General features: G+C 39.9%; 1 protein-coding gene across 5 annotated transcripts in view; it reads right to left on the bottom strand.

The window, feature by feature from the left end:
- Positions 1 to 19,854, bottom strand: part of Aldh1a1 (aldehyde dehydrogenase 1 family, member A1) — a 145,077-nt gene that overhangs the window by 71,986 nt on the left and 53,237 nt on the right. For 2 of the 5 annotated variants that reach the window (XM_087611710.1, XM_087611856.1), the window contains exon 2: positions 4,211 to 4,312. The exons of the other annotated variants lie outside the window; for them this stretch is intronic. The gene's annotated coding sequence lies outside the window, so the exon portion shown is untranslated. The remainder of the gene's footprint in view (positions 1 to 4,210; positions 4,313 to 19,854) is intronic. 5 annotated transcript variants of the gene reach the window in all.

The following is a 19,854-nucleotide window of genomic DNA, read 5'->3' as shown; positions in this document are numbered from 1 at the left end:
CTAGACGGAAATAATAGTCTATTTCCCTAAAGCCCAAGTACTTAGGAAACCTTAGCACTGTGCTAGGCTTTCCAGGCAGGACCAAACATCAGGCCAGTGACAGAGTATAAAATAATTAGGTAACGAACCGCACATGCTTAACATGCAACTTGGCTTTCAATCTTGTTATTAAACTCTAGTCTCCCAGAATGGCTAATTTCACAAACTTCTTGTACTTTCTTGTTCAATAGTCCAAGCCTTTGCTGAAGTGAAGAAAATACCCTCTTGAAACTCAGATATTCCAGTTGCCTTCTGGTCATGACAGACAAGAATGAAGAGACCCTGCACTGCTACCCAGTGAGGATCTAGGCTTCCGAGCTGGTGGCTGATCAGAGCATGTGCCCATCTCCTCCAAACTATGGTCGTGCTATAGACAGAGCAACTTAAAATTGTCTTAGAATCTCTCTATTACTTTGCTAAAAAGGTGCTGACAAAATTTTGTTGCTTATATTTAAAGCCTTACAACTTTCAGTTTTACCATTTTTAAAAACATTTCATGAGATATAAATATACTTGACCCTTTATCTTAACTTTAAAACCATATAAACAATTCAAGTAATTGCCAAAGAAAAATTTTCTATCCAAGGATCAAATTAGCCTTATAGGTTGATCATCATTTTGAAAAATTTACATACAGAAGCATATAATACCCAGGTGAGCATTGCATGTACTATGGATCAATATTACTTTATGAACTTTTCTTCAAATATATTTCATAGTAAAATTATGAAATGTGGTTATATGTCATTATAAATATGTGCTGATTAAATTTTGCATACAATTATATCACCTCATACATAGGCTCAGTGCGTATTTGTTAGACATAAAGTGGCTGTAAGTAGTAACCTTTGAAAATTGTCAGGATATTTCGCATGACAGAGTATAATTTAAAAGATAAATTATAGGAATCATTGAACAGAATGAACTTCTAGGGAGGAATTTCAGAGCTCTGTAATCAGGAACATATTTTAGAATGTTTCCAAGTCTTCAGTCATGGCAACAGGTGAGAAGCAATCTGTTGGGTCTACAAATCTTGAAAATACTTGATGTAGAGGATTATTCTTCAATGATGTGATCATGAAGGTTTGCTCCCAGCTTCAGAACCATTAGCTTCTTTAGTATTTTCTCTATTCAGGTCATGGCGATGCTGCAGGCCATCCACATTCACAGATGGATTTTCCAGGCTTCTCTGTAACCTTAGGTCTGCACCGTTGCCAAGGTGCTCAGGTTGGCCTGTGTTGTTTGTTTTTTGTTTTACATTCTTTGAGAGAAATAACCATATCTGATTTAGAACATCCTTCCTTGACATAGTTTTCTTCTGCAGATTAAAACTGTCCGCATAGAAAACCTTTGTTAATAATTCATTGTAATTACTAACTAATCAAATAATAATAATAATGCACAAAAAGATTATACCAGAAGAGTCAATGATTAAGAATTACCCTTAAAGTTTGTCTAAAAGTAAGGGTAAGTTGAGTTTACTGCTCAGGGAGCACAAACATACTTCTGATAAATGATTACTCACACTGTTGAAAGTTCACCTCATTACTGAAACTGATAAACACAGGAGCAATGACCAGCCAAAGTACCCTCTAGGAGGCTGATGGCCATAATAAGGGACCAGAATGCAAATGGTTTCCCAAGGTGTTGGATGATTTGTAGTTCTTGTGAATATGGTTCCTTTAATAATTTATTTTCTGAAAGTTCATTACAATATAAAGTTGCTACTGATTTGATATTTATTTTTCCTTTAAATCTGAAAAATAAAATTTGACCTTATTGATAACACAGCACATTTACATAATTAGTTATTTCTTAGTGAAATTATTGCATGAATCACTGGATTCTAGAACTGCAATACATTTGCATGCAGATAATGCAAACCATTAAGGAGGTCAAAATACAGCAACAATTTGGAGGATTCTGTTATTTGGCAATTTCTACAATTTCTTAGAAAACACTTTTAGCATATATTTCTTCTTTGGACATTTTCATTTTTACTTTTATTGAAAATAATTTTTTCTCATATTATGTATCCTAATTATAGCCTTCCTTCAATTTACTTCTCCCAGTTCCTGCTCACCTCACTTCCTATCTGGATCCAGTTTTTTCTGCTTCAAATTAGAAAAGAACAGGCTTCTAAGGGATAGTAATAAAATATAAATAGGGTAGAATAAAATAAAACCAATATTAGAATAGGACAAACCCAACAATAAGAAGAAAAGAGTCCAGGAAAAGGTACACAAATCATATATAGACCCAGATGCCTACTCATTCACACATTCAGGAATCTTATAAAACACTAAACTGAAAGTCATAATATATACTCAAAGAACTTACAAGATAAAAGAATTGTGTGTGCGTATGCATGTGCATTAAATAAAACAGAAAGATAAAATTAGAAGGGAAAAAAAGCCTGATACAACATTAGGCACTGAGAGCCTCCTATGATACTCAAGTTTGTTTTCTGTTGGCCATCTACTGATGTGCATGCAGCCTGCCCTTAAGAATCGTTTGTTTCCCCAGTAAGAGTCCCTTGGAAGAGACTAAGTCTTTATTTGCAAGACGTCATTAGTTGAAGATTGCTTCTGTGTTAGGGATGGGGTCATGTGTTCATTTCTTTCAGCTCTAGAAACCATCTAGTACAGACCTGTGAAGGCCCTGTGCGTGCTGCCTCAGTTTCTGTTGCATTAATCCTGTTGATTTAAAGGGCCATGTTTTCTTGGTGACCTCTATTCTCTCTGGCTCTTCTACTCTTTTCAGGAGTGGGTGTGGGGGTCTGAGAGGAAGAATTTGATGAGACATCTCATTTATCAATAAGTAAAGTCTGGCTATGGCTCTCTGTGCTTGTTCTGATCTGTCTCAGGATGAAAGGAGCCCAGCTGCTGACAGCTGAGAGGGTACTTATCTGTGAGAATAGCAGGATATCGTTAGAAATGATTTTATTGCTAGGTCTATCTATCTATCTATCTATCTATCTATCTATCTATCTATCTATCTATCTATCCATCTAATATCTGTCTGTCTATCTATCTATCTATCTATCTATCTATCTATCTATCTATCTATCTATCAATCTAGCCATCTAATATCTGTCTGTCTATCTATCTATCTATTTATATCTTATATGCTGAAGGCAATTTCTTTTCTGGTCCTATGTTGATTTTCTTAATCTCATATTTTGCCTGAAATATTTTTATTTGTGTGTGTATGTTTGTGTGTGTGTGTGTGTGTGTGTGTGTGTGTCTGTGTGTGTATGTGTGTGTGTGTGTGTGTGTGTGTGTGTGTGATATTTGAGGTCTTTAGGTTTTGAAATTTACAAAGTCACATTACTTATGAATGAGAATAAAAATCTATTTGAAACCCTTCATTTATTTTCCTAGTTGATGATCTAGGAATTCTAATACTACCAAACTGACAATAGTGGGTGTTTATAGTTTCTGTTTGATGCTTGATTGTATGCTTTGAGAGAAAGGGCGAGGGGGCGGGGGGATAGGGAGAAAGGGAGGAGCTGGGAGTAGTTGTGGGAAGGGTAAAATAAGTTATATTGCTTCTCTTAGAAGAGTTTACATTTCTCTATTAAGAACTATTCTCCCTGTGGATTTGGCCTATGGAAGAACCATTTTCAGTGCTCAATTTATTGAGATGTTTGGTCATTAAAGGATGTTGAAATTTTTCAAATGTTTTTCTGCATCTAATGAAAAGATTCCTTTGTCCTTTTCCTCTTTACGTGATATTTTATGTGTACTGCTTGTGGATGTTGAAACATCACGGAAAGTAGTAGCTCAAAACTGTGTCCAGTGAATAGTATTTTGATTCAAATCCAAAGCTAGGGTTCTTATATGACCTGCCCCAAAGCAGAAACTATGGGCTGGAGAAGTGGGGGGATTGCTCGGTGAAGTGGGGGAATTGCTTGGTGCTTTCAACTAGAATCAGTCCCTTGTGATGAGGCTCCTGCCTTTCCAACTGTTCAATGTTCGCTTCCGCAGTGACATCATAGGCTCAAATGCTTAGTCGAGGCTTCCAGTCAGACATAATAATTAGACTTCAATTTTAGAAACTATTTTTAGAAATCCAAAATTAAACCACTAACATCACTTTCTCAACTGAAAAACAAATTTTCTCAAATGATTGTCAATTCAAAAGGATTTAGCATCACATAGAAACAAACCTTTAGTGCTGGCTCTGTGGGATTTTCTAGATCAGGGTAATTGATGTATGGTGATCCACTCTTAATATGGGTCACAGCATTCCATGGGCTGGGGGCCTGAGGCTGAACAGGAAGAAGAAAGAGCATGAGTAGCGGCATTCGTCAGTCTGTCTCCTGACTGTGGATATAGGGAGACCAGCTGCCGCGTACTTTTCCTGATACCATGTTTTCTCCATGATGAACTGGACCCTTGGAAGTACGTGCCCAGATAAACTTTTCCTAAAGGTGTTTTTGCCATTTCCCCCCCACAGCAATGAGTAACTAATACACATATAAATGCTTCAAATTTAACCAGATCCCCTATTTAATGTGTTGCAGACAGCCAACCTAATCTGCATTTTCTAATCTGCCCTGTTAGCCACCTCCATGCTTGCACTGTTAAAATAATTGAAGGTAAGCTCCTTTCAGCTTTCCATGAACAAAGCTTTGTTTCAAAGTCAAGAATAGGTTAGCAGATTTTGTTCATTTGCTGGCACTGTGGGCAGTGAATCTAGGGATGAATCCTTCTTTGATTGGGCACCCCATTTATGTGGCACTACAAGATAGAAAACTATTGGGAAGTTGCTTGCTTCAAAGTCCTACTACCTGATAACACGGTTGGTTGCTCAAGTGAAAACCTTGCTCCAGCACACCGTCAAGCAATCTAGCACTCAAAGTGTTTTTGAGTTGATCGGGGTCATGGCAGTTTGATGCTAAAGTCCACAGTTAAGTAAACAATTTCTCTACAAACACTCCCTTCTCCACTCCTTCTGTGTGTGTAGTGATGGGATACAATTATGTGACCAAGAAAGAAAACTAAAGATTTCAGATATTTGTAGCTTAGTATTGCCTTTTCATACTATGCTAAAGAAGAAGTTGTTTAAAGTGATAGTTTCCCCAGATACTTATTGAGTACTTAACATGGAAGATATTTATAGGGAAAAGAAACTTCAGTAACAGGTCAGTGAGCATGCTCGCATTCTTCGCTCCATTCTTTCTTCGCAAAGGAGGATGAATGCTGTGAAGTACAGATCCATTGACTATTCAGAAGCTTAACTGCTCTTCAGAAGATAAACTGTAAGCTTCTTGGCATGCTGTCTTCAGTCTGCTGATGGTAGATCAGGCTCACCTCAGACTCATCTCTCTACCTCTTCCTCTATAAACGCTGACCTTTGGGTCACTTCCAGAAATATAAGTCTCTGTCTTGCGTACATGAATTGGAATAAGGTGTCTTCCTGTATGTAAAACTTCCCATGGATGCTCCCATTCCTTCTTAAAAGGGGAAAAATATCTATAGGAGGGTATATGGAAGCAAAAGTTTAGAGCAGCGACTGAAGGAACAGCCAGTCAGAGCCTGCCCCACATGTGGCCCATATATATACAGCCACCCAAACTAGATAAGATTGATGAAGCTAAAAAATGCATGCTGAAAGGGACCGGATATAGATCTCTCCTGAGAGACACATCCAGAGCATGTCCAATACAGAGGTCAATGCTAGCAGAAAACCACTGAATTGAGAACAGGACCCCTCTCTGGGGAGAATTAGAAGAAGGATTGAAAGAGTTGAAGGAGCTTGCAACCCCATAAAAACAACAATGCCAACAACCAGAGCTTCCAGGGTCTAAACCACTACCCAAAGACTATACATGGACCGACCCAGGGCTCCAACTGCATAGGTAGCAGAGAATAGCCTTGTTGGGGCACCAGTGGAAGGGGAAGCCCTTGGTCCTGCCAAGGTTGGACCCCCAGTGCAGGGGAATATGGGGGGACAGTAAGGGGGATGTATTGGGGGAATAGCTGTATGGGAGAGGGGGAGAGGATGGGGGCTTATGGACAGGAGGCTGGGAAAGAGAACAACATTTCAAATGTAAGTAAAGAAATATATCTAAAAAAAGATAAAAAGACAAAAATAAAAAAACTTCCCATGTGTCTTTTCATCCTAGCTACATTCTTCTCTTGCTCCTTCAATTCCTCCCTTCTCCCTGGGGTTGTAGGAATGAACCACCGCGCCCAGCAAAGATCCCCATTCATCCCTATGCTTCTTAGGTTTGGTGTCTGAGTTTTGCCCATTTTTTTTCTATTATCTTTACTATGTTTGTTACTACTTCACAGCTGAGTCATCATATGATTTTATTCTAGGAAATCTTTCCAAACCTCTTCCATCTCTGTTTTAGTCAATTCAGTCAACCTGACTCTTCCAAGCTCTTACAGAACTGGCTGATGCTGAAGTACAGAAGTTATCCACATTTTTATGACTATGAACTACTACTATCTTACCTGTTAGATAACTGAGCGCCAGAAGCTAACAAGAGGTACGTGCACTTGACAATACAGAAATCCTAAGCATGGGAGTCACGGGCCTCATGGTTCCGAGGAAATAATCTGAGAAACATTGCCTTTTATGTACTGAGTTTATAACTCATTCTAAAGATCTTCCTTATGAAGGCAGAGCACACGGAATGGTTAGTTGGTATGATTTCAGACATCTAAAATGTGTTTGAAGAGAACTGGGGGGCAGCAAGGTATAGAATAATATAGGCTCCGTGACAGTATCTTTGTCAATGTGAAGTTTATTTAACATCACTGTAAATACTCATGAGGAATGGAGCTATAAAAAGGAGCTGTGCTTCCATTTTTAGCCTCATCTCTGCATTGGTATATGAGGCCCAAGCACATACTGTCTCTCGCTTTGCAGCCTCATAGAGTTACACCCACTGCCTGGCATTTCATTCCCTTGAGTATTTACATAATCCCTCTGACTGTGGCTATCAATTCACAGAGCAGACGGATTCCCATCATGAGTGCTCGAAGGCATACACTTGGCTGCATCACAAAAAGAGTTTGTCTGGATTATTCCCGGCAGTGCAAGCCTCCATGTGATTATCATTTCAGGGGACTAGAAAGAGAATCTCCCTAGAGATGGGAGGGGTAGTCACCTGATGCTTGCTGAAATCAAAATCTGTTAAGCAATAAGCACCCTTGACAACTTGCTTGCTTTCAACAACCTCTCTCTTCAGAAAGACATTTTAATACACAGAGCACTGAACCTGTGTAGAGCCAGAGAACGATCCCCGCGTCAACTCCTTTGAAATCTCCCACTCTGAGAAATTGCCAGATAAGATCATTTTTAAATAGTGCCTGTGAGAGGAAAGATGGCGCAGGTCTTTGTTTTTGCTTTTGTATCAGAATGACAAAGCTCACGAGTGTATATTAAGCATGGCAGAAAATACCATGTTAAGCTCTTTTAATGCATCAAATAAAAATTCCTATTAGTTACTGCATGCAAATTATTGAACCAGTTAGTCTGTGAGCAGAGAGAATAGAGCAAATCTTGACTACAAGTAGTAAAACCGCTATGATGTTGCTCATTCTTCTCTCTGTATGTGGACATTTGTAGGCTATAAAAACTAGAATTTTGATGCCGATAATAATTTCAAGTGCCGAGAAATCTGCATATGATTTTATCGGTATTCTTTCGATATCAAAATGAAAAGAAGGGAGAAAACCATTTGAATATACCAGTGTTCTTCAGTGTCAATGTTGTCCTTCCAAAGGATTTTTTTCTTTACTAACAGAAGCACTGAAGCCACTCACAAAGATTCTGTTACATGCTTTAGATATTCATATGTGTCATTTGTAGGAGATGACTTGTAGAAATGAAAACAACTAGGGAGATTCTGAGTGCCACTATCTGCAGATGAACTTCCATGCAGAGCCATATTTAAAGACGTGTTTATTCATTTGTTAGATTCCCATTTTTGTACCATATCGGCCTTTCTGTTTTGTCATAAATTTCATCAGTTTTAGTAACGTTCTAGAGAAATTTTGGTTTCCGTGCCACCCAAAGAGTTCTTAAGTACAGTGCAAGCGATGCCCAATATCCTCAAATCTTGGAAAACTGGTTTTGAGCAAAGAGTTGGGACACATGTATTCTGCCACTGTGGTTTGTGGTAATTCTGAAGTCTGAATTCATTTTGCTATGACGGTAGTGCTTGAATTCAGCATCACTCATTCAACTTGGTAAAATACAAATTGCCGCTTTCTAAATCCTTTTTTACTTTAGTAGGTCCTGGTAAAACAAAGTAATTTGATTTTCTAAAATGTTCTGAGACAGTAAAGATTCTGTTATGGAATGTGTTTATGAAAAGGCAAATCCTATATACTCCTAGCTCTGACTTCATTTTTTTGCTTGCAATAGAATTAATTTGAAGACTGCAGAGATTTGCATAGGAACGCCCCTCACCCCCTGCCATAGGAAGTGGTACTACTTGGAAGGGATTGGGGGTGTGGTCTTGGAGCGGATATGGGGTTCTTGGAGGAAGTGTGTCTCTAGAGGTGGGTTTTGGGGTTTAAATGGTTCATCCATGCCCAGTCTCTCTCTGCTGCCTGCTGATTCAGATGTGGGACTCTCAGCTCCTCCAGCACCATATTGGCCTGCATGACACCATTTTTCCCACCATGTTCATTCAGACTGAACCTCTGAACTGTCTGCAAGGCTCAATTAAATGATTCCCTTTAAAAGAGGACCTGTGGTCATGGTGTCTTTTCATATCTGACTACGACAAAGACTGAATATAAAACACTTAAAAAGCAGTTAAATGATACAAATGTGCATCTGTTTAAAATATATTTCATAGCTAGTATTATTTCATGAACGTCTTTCCATCAACATAATTCATCCCCCGTCCCTGCTCCAAACCTGTCTTATTGTGTAGCCAGCCTTTGCTCTTCTGGGATGTGCTGTGTAGACCAGGCTGACTTTGAACTCTTCCAGAGTGCTGGAATCAAAGGCCAGTACCACCGCCCAGATACAGAAAATCATTCATGGTTATGTATTCCATAATACAATATGCAGCAGTCTAACACAAAGCTTTAAGAAAACGTGTTTTCCAGCCAAGTGTCATGGAGGCACATGTCTTTAGTCTCAAGACTTGGGAGGCAGAGGCAGATACATTTGTGTGAATTCAAGGCCATCTTGGTCTACTCAGAGAGTTCAGGACAGCCAATAGTACATAGTGTTACACTTGTCTCAAAGATCTTTTTCCAATTCCTTTTCTGTTATGAGTAATACTGCTTTAACTGCTTTACACAGCTTACTCTTTGGGATAGTAAGTTCGAAGAGTGTTTCTTTAAGACATACCCAAACTTATGGGACACAATGAAAGCTGTGCTAAGAGGAAAACTCATAGTGCTGAGTGCCTGCAGAAAGAAACAGGAAAGAGCATATGTCAGCAGCTTGACAGCACACCAGTACACTGCTGGGTAGCCAAGCCTGTAGTTTAGAAGGGTAGATTAGGAGTGACCTCAAGTATTTGTCAAAGCCAAAGAAAGTAACCATAGTCTGAATCTCATTTGTTTCTAAGTTAGTTGGGGATAAATTTAAATTGTTTGCACTATACAAGGGGCTTACAAATTAGAGGCAGTTTTGCTTTACGGATCTTGTGAGCACACACCTTTAATGTGAGAGGTAGAGGCAGATGGATCTTTGACAGGGCTACAGGAGACCCCCATATCAAATAAAACAAAACAACAACTCCTCAAATTCTATTAAGAATCATTCCACAAATAAACCGGAATTTAAGTTGCAGATATTTTTGAGTCCGTTAATACTGTCTATCGAGCACTTTTGTTGGTGTTGCTGTTTGTTTGTTTACTAGGAAGGCTGACATAGTAGAATTGAAAACTTGAGAGTAGCTTAACCTATGGAACTGCTGTCACAAAGAAAAGGAATAAATCTAAAAATTCCTTACTAGTGAATTTAATTTTGGGTTTCATGAATTATCATCTTATAGCTGAGTAAAACTATGCAATTTCAGAGCATACATAAAAGCATGCATATGTATATTTTAATAGCATGTTTTTATAGACAGTAGTAGTTTCATTATATCTTCATGAATAATGCATTTTGACTGCATTCACGTCTACTATTCTCTCTGGTCCTATTCCCACTCCTGATTATGCTCTCCTCTTCCAATAGTTCCCGTGTGTGTGTGTGTGTGTGTGTGTGTGTGTGTGTGTGTGTGTGTGTGAGAGAGAGAGAGAGAGAGAGAGAGACATAAAGACAGAGAGATAAAGAGACAGAGAGACAGAGGCAGACAGAGACAGAGGGAGACTCACTGAGTTTCATTAGTTGCTTATAGGTACATGGGTGACAAAGCCATTTATAGGAACTAAGGCACCTTACTAGTGGCTGTACCACTAAAGAAAATGCTTTTCCCTAACCCAGCAACCATTATTAGCTGCCTAGAGCATCTCTGGGAGGGAAGGGTCCTCAGAAACTGCTCCTCTCTGCTTACTATTAAGTGCTCAGAAAGGGTTGGGCTTCAGGATTCCTGCCCTTCTCTAGGACAGGGTGTTGAAAGGCCCAATCTTATGTAGATAAACACAGAAGAGTTCACATTTTGCATTTCATTTCATTGGTTCAATATCATTCTGTCAACACTTGAAGAGAATTCAGAACTAAATGACAAGAAGTACTGAATCATTACAAACAAATTAACCAAAGTGTATCTCACGTGTACAACAAAAAGCACTAATTTTGTCAGAGCAAACACACACACACACACACACACACACACACACACACACACACACACACACTTGAGTAGCAATGATATTTGGCTCTTGGGGAACTTGGCCTGGCAAGTTAAGGCCCTGGAAACACAGTGGCCACCAAAGCAGCCTTGAGCAGTGACTTTTTGGTTCTTGTCTCCTGAACTGGAAGAATAAAATTCATGGCCCATATAGAGGGTGAGTTTTAGGAAGAAGTTTATCATACCCTCATAGGTGGAAACTTAAGAGGAAGATGGAGAGGGTCAGAGTTGGGGTTGCATAGAACTCCCTTGTGGCATGAAGACTCCCAGGAAATAAGGTACCTTAGAGTTACTAGGCTGGGTTGACTACGGCAGAGACTAGGCTTAGATGTGGGGGGAAGATGAGCTGGCCAGTCAGTTGGGGAAGCCCTCAGGTGACAAAGCCAAAGGCAAGTGTAGCCCTGTGGAGAAGAACTGATGTAAGAGAACAACGAACCTGCAACTAGAACTCTTTCTGGCATTCGTGCCTCTTGGCAAGATAATTTTTTGGACTGTTATTTTGGGGTTCCTCCCCTGGTCCCTGCCCTGGTCCCTGCCCTCCCCAACTAATTTCTAACCTCTGTTCTCATCAGCCCCTGCCTGCCACATTTGACCGCAGAGACCAGAGGCTTTCCAGCTGACACCATGTTCAGCAGTCAAAAATGAAAGCAAAAATCAGAGAGACAGAGACAAACAGACTAACATAAGTAAGCACCTGTTGTTGAACTGGGTCTTGGTACCTCTCAGCAGTCTAGTTGGTGCTCACTGAGAGGGTGGGGTCTCCTCGAATCCCGGACGACGCCCCCAAACGTACGACCCTCGACCCTCGGTCAGGTCAGTGGTACTTACTTCAAGATTCCCCTTTGAGACACTGGGATGCAGATCGATGCAAAAGCAAGAGGCTTATTTATGTTAGGGTCACCCTTCAGTTAGTCCCTCAAAGCGAGTGACTAGAAGAAGACCCCGAATCTTTCTCTGACTTTTTATTAAGAGAAAAACAGAGGGATTATTACCAGGAATCCAACATAAATATGTAGATTTTCTATGACAAGTTAAGATAACTATTTACATGGAAAGTAACAATACTTTCCACGTCAGCAAAGGGAGAAGACTGGATACTCATCTAAATCCAGCTCCCAAGGGAGTGAGGACTCAGTACTTCTCTGAGATACAGTCCAAATGGAGGGAGCACTGATCTCTTGCCTGAACCAAGCTCCCAATTTTCCTAAGCAATTTTAGTTTAAAAAATGGGTGAGGGAGAGCTCGTGGGCAGCACTCCGCGAGCAAACTTGAGCCTCGGGACCACAGGTAAGACCAACTTTTCTGCTGCAAGTGACCTGCCTGGTGAACTCGGGACACACAGAGACAGAATTCCTCTAGGACCGGGCACTTCCTGTGTTTACCGGGAGTCCCAAACCCGCGGATCCCGGCCCGCAGCAGCTCTCTGCTCCCAGACCCCGTGGGAGAGAGACCTCACCGCCTGATCAGGTGGGCACTCCTGAGGCTGCAGAGCAGAAGAGACCACCAACACTGCCCACCCCTGCCCACATCCCTGGCCCAAGAGGAAACTGTATACGGCCTCTGGGTTCCCGTGGGGGAGGGCCCAGGAGCGGAAGGACCCCTGTGCCTGAGACACCGCCAGAACCTGAGGGAACAGACCGGATAAACAGTTCTCTGCACCCAAATCCCGTGGGAGGGAGAGCTAAACCTTCAGAGAGGCAGACACGCCTGGGAAACCAGAAGAGACTGCACTCTGCACACATCTCGAACGCCAGAGGAAAACACCAAACGCCATCTGGAACCCTGGTGAACAGAAGCTCCTGGAAAGGGCGGGGCAGATCTTCCTGGTTGCTGCCGCTGCAGAGAGCTCATAAGCAACACCCCATGAGCAAACTTGAGCCTCGGGACCACAGGAAAGACCAACTTTTCTGCTGCAAGTGACCTGCCGGGTGAACTCAAGACACAGGCCCACAGGAACAGCTGAAGACCTGTAGAGAGGAAAAACTACATGCCCGAAAGCAGAACACTCTGTCCCCATAACTGGCTGAAAGAAAACAGGAAAACAGGTCTACAGCACTCTTGACACACAGGCTTATAGGACAGTCTAGCCACTGTCAGAAATAGCAGAACAAAGTAACCCTAGAGATAATCTGATGGCGAGAGGCAAGCACAGGAATCCAAGCAACAGAAACCAAGACTACATGGCATCATCGGAGCCCAATTCTCCCACCAAAACAAACATGGAATATCCAAACACACCAGAAAAGCAAGATCTAGTTTCAAAATCATATTTGATCATGATGCTGGAGGACTTCAAGAAAGACATGAAGAACTCCCTTAGAGAACAAGTAGAAGCCTACAGAGAGGAATCACAAAAAGCCCTGAAAGAATTCCAGGAAAACACAATCAAACAGTTGAAGGAATTAATAATGGAAATAGAAGCAATCAAGAAAGACCACATTGAAACAACCCTGGATATAGAAAACCAAAAGAAGAGACAAGGAGCTGTAGATACAAGCTTCACCAACAGAATACAAGAGATGGAAGAGAGAATCTCAGGAGCAGAAGATTCCATAGAAATCATTGACTCAACTGTCAAAGATAATATAAAGCTACTGGTCCAAAACATACAGGAAATCCAGGACTCAATGAGAAGATCAAACCTAAGGATAATAGGTATAGAAGAGAGTGAAGACTCCCAGCTCAAAGGACCAGTAAATATCTTCAACAAAATCATAGAAGAAAACTTCCCTAACCTAAAAAAAGAGATACCCATAGGCATACAAGAAGCCTACAGAACTCCAAATAGATTGGACCAGAAAAGAAACACCTCCCGTCACATAATAGTCAAAACACCAAACGCATAAAATAAAGAAAGAATATTAAAAGCAGTAAGGGAAAAAGGTCAAGTAACGTATAAAGGCAGACCTATCAGAATCACACCAGACTTTTCGCCAGAAACTATGAAGGCCAGAAGATCCTGGACTGATGTCATACAGACCCTAAGAGAACACAAATGCCAGCCCAGATTACTGTATCGTGCAAAACTCTCAATTAACATAGATGGAGAAACCAAGATATTCCATGACAAAACCAAATTTACAGAATATCTTTCTACAAATCCAGCACAACAAAAAATAATAAATGGTAAAGCCCAACATAAGGAGGCAAGCTATACCCTAGAAGAAGCAAGAAACTAATCGTCTTGGCAACAAAACAAAGAGAATGAAAGCACACAAACATAACCTCACATCCAAATATGAATATAACAGGAAGCAATAATCACTATTCCTTAATATCTCTCAACAACAATGGCCTCAACTCCCCAATAAAAAGACATAGATTAACAAACTGGATATGCAACGAGGACCCTGCATTCTGCTGCCTACAGGAAACACATCTCAGAGACAAAGACAGACACTACCTCAGAGTGAAAGGCTGGAAAACAACTTTCCAAGCAAATGGTCGGAAGAAGCAAGCAGGAGTAGCCATTCTAATATCAAATAAAATCAATTTTCAACTAAAAGTCATCAAAAAAGATAAGGAAGGACACTTCATATTAATGAAAGGAAAAATCAATCCTAAATATCTATGCCCCAAATACAAGGGCACCTACATACGTAAAAGAAACCTTACTAAAGCTCAAAACACACCTTGCACCTCACACAATAATAGGAGGAGATTTCAACACACAACTCTCATCAATGGACAATTCATGGAAACAGAAATAAAACAGAGACGTAGACAGATTAAGAGAATTCATGAGCCAAATGGACTTAACAGATATTTATAGAACATTCTATCCTAAAGCAAAAGGATATACCTTCTTATCAGCTCCTCATGGTACTTTCTCCAAAATTGACCATATAATTGGTCAAAAAAACAGGCCTCAACAGGTACAGAAAGATAGAAATAATCCTATGCGTGCTATCAGACCACCACGGCCTAAAACTGGTCTTCAATAACAATAAGGGAAGAATGCCCACATATACGTGGAAATTGAACAATGCTCTACTCAATGATAACCTGGTCAAGGAAGAAATAAAGAAAGAAATTAAAGGCTTCTTAGAATTTAATGAAAATGAAGGTACAACATACCCAAACTTATGGGACACAATGAAAGCTGTGCTAAGAGGAAAACTCATAGCGCTGAGTGCCTGCAGAAAGAAAGAGGAAAGAGCATATGTCAGCAGCTCGATAGACAAAAAGCTCTAGAACACAAAGAAGCAAATACACCCAGGAGGAGTAGAAGGCAGGAAATAATCAAACTCAGAGCTGAAATCAACCAAGTAGAAACAAAAAGGACCATAGAAAGAATCAACAGAACCAAAAGTTGGTCCTCTGAGAAAATCAACAAGATAGATAAACACTTAGCCAGACTAACGAGAGGACACAGAGAGTGTGTCCAAATTAACAAAATCAGAAATGAAAAGGGAGACATAACTACAGATTCAGTCAAAAAATCATCAGATCTTACTATAAAAGCCTATATTCAACAAAACTTGAAAATCTGCAGGAAATGGACAATTTCCTAGACAGATACCAGGTACTGAAGTTAAATCAGGAACAGATAAACCAGATAAACAACCCCATAACTCCTAAGGAAATAGAAGCAGTCATTAAAGGTCTCCCAACCCAAAAGAGCCCATGTCCAGATGGGTTTAGTGCAGAATTCTATCAGACCTTCATAGAAGACCTCGTACCAATATTATCCAAACTATTCCACAAAATTGAAACAGATGGAGCACTACCGAATTCCTTCTATGAAGCCACAATTACTCTTATATATAAACCACACAAAGACCCAACAAAGAAAGAGAACTTCAGACCAATTTCCCTTATGAATATCGACGCAAAAATACTCAATAAAATTCTGGCAAACCGAATCCAGAGCACATCAAAACAATCATCCACCATGATCAAGTAGGCTTCATCCCAGGCATGCAGGGATGGTTTAATATACAGAAAACCATCAACGTGATCCATTATGTAAACAAACTGAAAGAACAAAACCACATGATCATTTCATTAGATGCTGAGAAAGCATTTGACAAAATTGAACACCCCTTCATGATAAAAGTCCTGGAAAGAAAAGGAATTCAAGGCCCATACCTAAACATAGTAAAAGCGATATACAGCAAACCAGTTGCTAACATTAAACTAAAGGGGGAGAAACTTGAAGCAATCCCACTAAAATCAGGGACTAGACAAGGCTGCCCACTCTCTCCCTACTTATTCAATATAGTTCTTGAAGTTCTAGCCAGAGCAATCAGACAACAAAAGGAGGTCAAGGGGATACAGATCGGAAAAGAAGAAGTCAAAATATCACTATCTGTAGATGATATGATAGTATATTTGAGTGATCCCAAAAGTTCCACCAGAGAACTACTAAAGCTGATAAACAACTTCAGCAAAGTGGCTGGGTATAAAATTAGCTCAAATAAATCAGTAGCCTTCCTCTACACAAAAGAGAAACAAGCCGAGAAAGAAATTAGGGAAACGACACCCTTCATAATAGACCCAAATAATATAAAGTACCTCGGTGTGACTTTAACCAAGCAAGTAAAAGATTTGTATAATAAGAACTTCAAGAGACTGAAGAAAGAAATTGAAGAAGACCTCAGAAGATGGAAAGATCTCCCATGCTCATGGATTGGCAGGATTAATATAGTAAAAATGGCCATTTTACCAAAAGCAATCTACAGATTCAATGCAATCCCCATCAAAATACCAATCCAATTCTTCAAAGAGTTAGACAGACAATTTGCAAATTCATCTGGAATAACAATAAACCCAGGATAGCTAAAACTATCCTCAACAATAAAAGGACTTCAGGGGGAATCACTATCCCTGAACTCAAGCAGTATTACAGAGCAATAGTGATAAAAACTGCATGGTACTGGTACAGAGACAGACCGATAGACAAATGGAACAGAATTGAAGACCCAGAAATGAACCCACACACCTATGGTCACTTGATTTTTGACAAAGGAGCCAAAACCATCCAATGGAAAAAAGATAGCATTTTCAGCAAATGGTGCTGGTTCAACTGGAGGTCAACATGTAGAAGAATGCAGAACGATCCATGCTTATCACCCTGTACAAAGCTTAAGTCCAAGTGGATCAAGGCCCTCCACATCAAACCAGATACACTCAAACTAATAGAAGAAAAACTAGGGAAGCATCTGGAACACATGGGCACTGGAAAAAATTTACTGAACAAAACACCAATGGCTTATGCTGTAAGATCAAGAATCGACAAATGGGATCTCATAAAACTGCAAAGCTTCTGTAAGGCAAAGGACACTGTGGTTAGGACAAAACGGCAACCAACAGATTGGGAAAAGATGTTTACCAATCCTACAACAGATAGAGGCCTTATACCCAAAATATACAAAGAACTCAAGAAGTTAGACTGCAGGGAGACAAATAACCCTATTAAAAATGAGGTTCAGAGCTAAACAAAGAATTCACAGCTGAGGAATGCCGAATGGCTGAGAAACACCTAAAGAAATGTTCAACATCTTTAGTCATAAGGGACATGCAAATCAAAACAACCCTGAGATTTCACCTCACACCAGTGAGAATGGCTAAGATCAAAAACTCAGGTGACAGCAGATGCTGGCGAGGATGTGGAGGAAGAGGAACACTCCTCCATTGTTGGTGGGGTTGCAGACTGATACAACCATTCTGGAAATCAGTCTGGAGGTTCCTCAGAAAATTGGACATTGAACTGCCTGAGGATCCAGCTATACCTCTTTTGGGCATATACCCAAAAGATGCCCCAACATATAACACAGACACGTGCTCCACTATGTTCATAGCAGCCTTATTTATAATAGCCAGAAGCTGGAAAGAACCCAGATGCCCTTCAACAGAGGAATGGATACAGAAAATGTCGTACATCTACACAATGGAATATTACTCAGCTATCAAAAACAATGACTTTATGAAATTCGTAGGCAAATGGTTGGAACTGGAAAATATCATCCTGAGTGAGGTAACCCAATCACAGAAAGACACACATTGTATGCACTCATTGATAAGTGGCTATTAGCCCAAATGCTCGAATTACCCTAGATGCCTAGAACAAATGAAACTCAAGACGGATGATCAAAATGTGAATGCTTCACTCCTTCTTTAAAAGGGGAACAAGAATACCCTTGGCAGGGAATAGAGAGGGAAAGATTAAAACAGAGATTGAAGGAACACCCATTCAGAGCCTGCCGCACATGTGGCCCATACATATACAGCCACCCAATTAGACAAGATGGATGAAGCAAAGAAGTGCAGGCCGACAGGAGCCGGATGTAGATCTCTCCTGAGAGACACAGCCAGAATACAGCAAATACAGAGGCGAATGCCAGCATCAAACCACTGAACTGAGAATAGGACCCCCGTTGAAGGAATCAGAGAAAGAACTGGAAGAGCTTGAAGGGGCTCGAGATCCCATATGTACAACAATACCAAGCAACCAGAGCTTCCAGGGACTAAGCCACTACCTAAAGACTATACATGGACTGACCCTGGACTCTGACCTCATAGGTAGCAATGAATATCCTAGTAAGAGCACCAGTGGAAGGGGAAGCCCTGGGTACTGCTAAGACTGAACCCCCAGTGAACTAGACTGTTGGGGCGAGGGCGGCAATGGGGGGAGGATTGGGAGGGGAACACCCATAAGGCAGGGGGGGGAGAAGGGGGATGTTTGCCTGGAAACCGGGAAATGGAATAACACTCGAAATGTATATAAGAAATACTCAAGTTTATAAAAAAAATGGGTGAGATATGAATTGCTACCTATGTAAAAATGTAGGGAATGCAGAGAACATTGACAACTGTGTGAACTGTATAGAAAGGTTCAAGCATATTTTTTAGCTCTCTAGCTCTGTTCCTGACCATTAATATTCTAAACTCCAGAAGTCTGAAATAATACACAGATTTAGAAAGACAAAGCTTACTTTCAGTTATGAGATTTATAGTAATAGAAAACTCATATAAAATGTGTCAGCAATCATTAGCTGTGTGCTCACAGAAGAGCGGGGTTGAATCAAATTTACAGATAATGGTGCAACAATGAATTTAATTGTACTTCATTTAATTGTACCGTGAATTGGCATGTTCTTTGTGATCTATCTAAGTATACATTCACATGTATGTGGTTGAGTATGGCATCATATATTTATAAAAAAATTTCTAGTATGCATACATAGTGAAATGTAAAAATGAGAAAAATTTCTTTAGCTCATAAACTAGTCACAGAAATCAAGGAGTTACTTTTTATATTCTGAATCACAAATCCCATGGTAACTGTGATCATTAAGTAAAAATATGTGCAACAATGATACTCTTGGCTTCCAATGATGCATTGCATATTACAAGGATCATTACATACAATAAAACTCTAGCACAAGATTATCAAGTGTACTAACAGACTTCCTGAAATGGACTTTGTCTTCTAAGAGCTTTTCTCTTTTAAATGCATGGTTCTGTATGTTTCTTTTATTACCACATCATTTTCTGCATGAGGCAATCCTTTATGATTGTAGTTTGCAGCCTCTTTTTTCAAGTCAGTGGATAATCCAGCATGTTTCTCCTGACAAGCATTACATTGATGTTATAAATATCATAAACAATATTCTGTTCAGAGACTATCGTGAATAAAAGCATAACAAGGAATATGCTTATTTCAAAAAAGAAAAAGAAAAGAAAAGAAATTGCAAGAGTACTCTGTAATTTTCAAAGGAAATAGAAGAAATTATGAATAAAGGCAATGCTTGTCAAGTTATCTAAGCTCACACCAAATGAAGACACAAGGGCTTCCATGCAGCACAAAACAAACTTTGCAAACAGTGATTTAGTAAAGAAGACATCTAATTTTCATGACTACATTTCCACATTTTCTCACTGCCTGGTCTTAGGTAAGCACATTTATATCAAACATTTTGATAATGAAAGCATTTAGTTAGTCTTATCTTTCAATACATGCTTAAAGAATTGTAAATGACTTTAAAAAATAAAACGTGATGATTTCCCTTGATATCAAAGCCTCGAAC

Source organism: Rattus norvegicus, chromosome 1 (assembly GCF_021556685.1).
Source record: "Rattus norvegicus strain SHRSP/BbbUtx chromosome 1, alternate assembly SHRSP_T2T, whole genome shotgun sequence".
NCBI lineage: Eukaryota > Metazoa > Chordata > Mammalia > Rodentia > Muridae > Rattus > Rattus norvegicus.
Note: the sequence above shows the minus strand (reverse complement) of the source record. Positions and strands in the feature narration are given on the sequence as shown.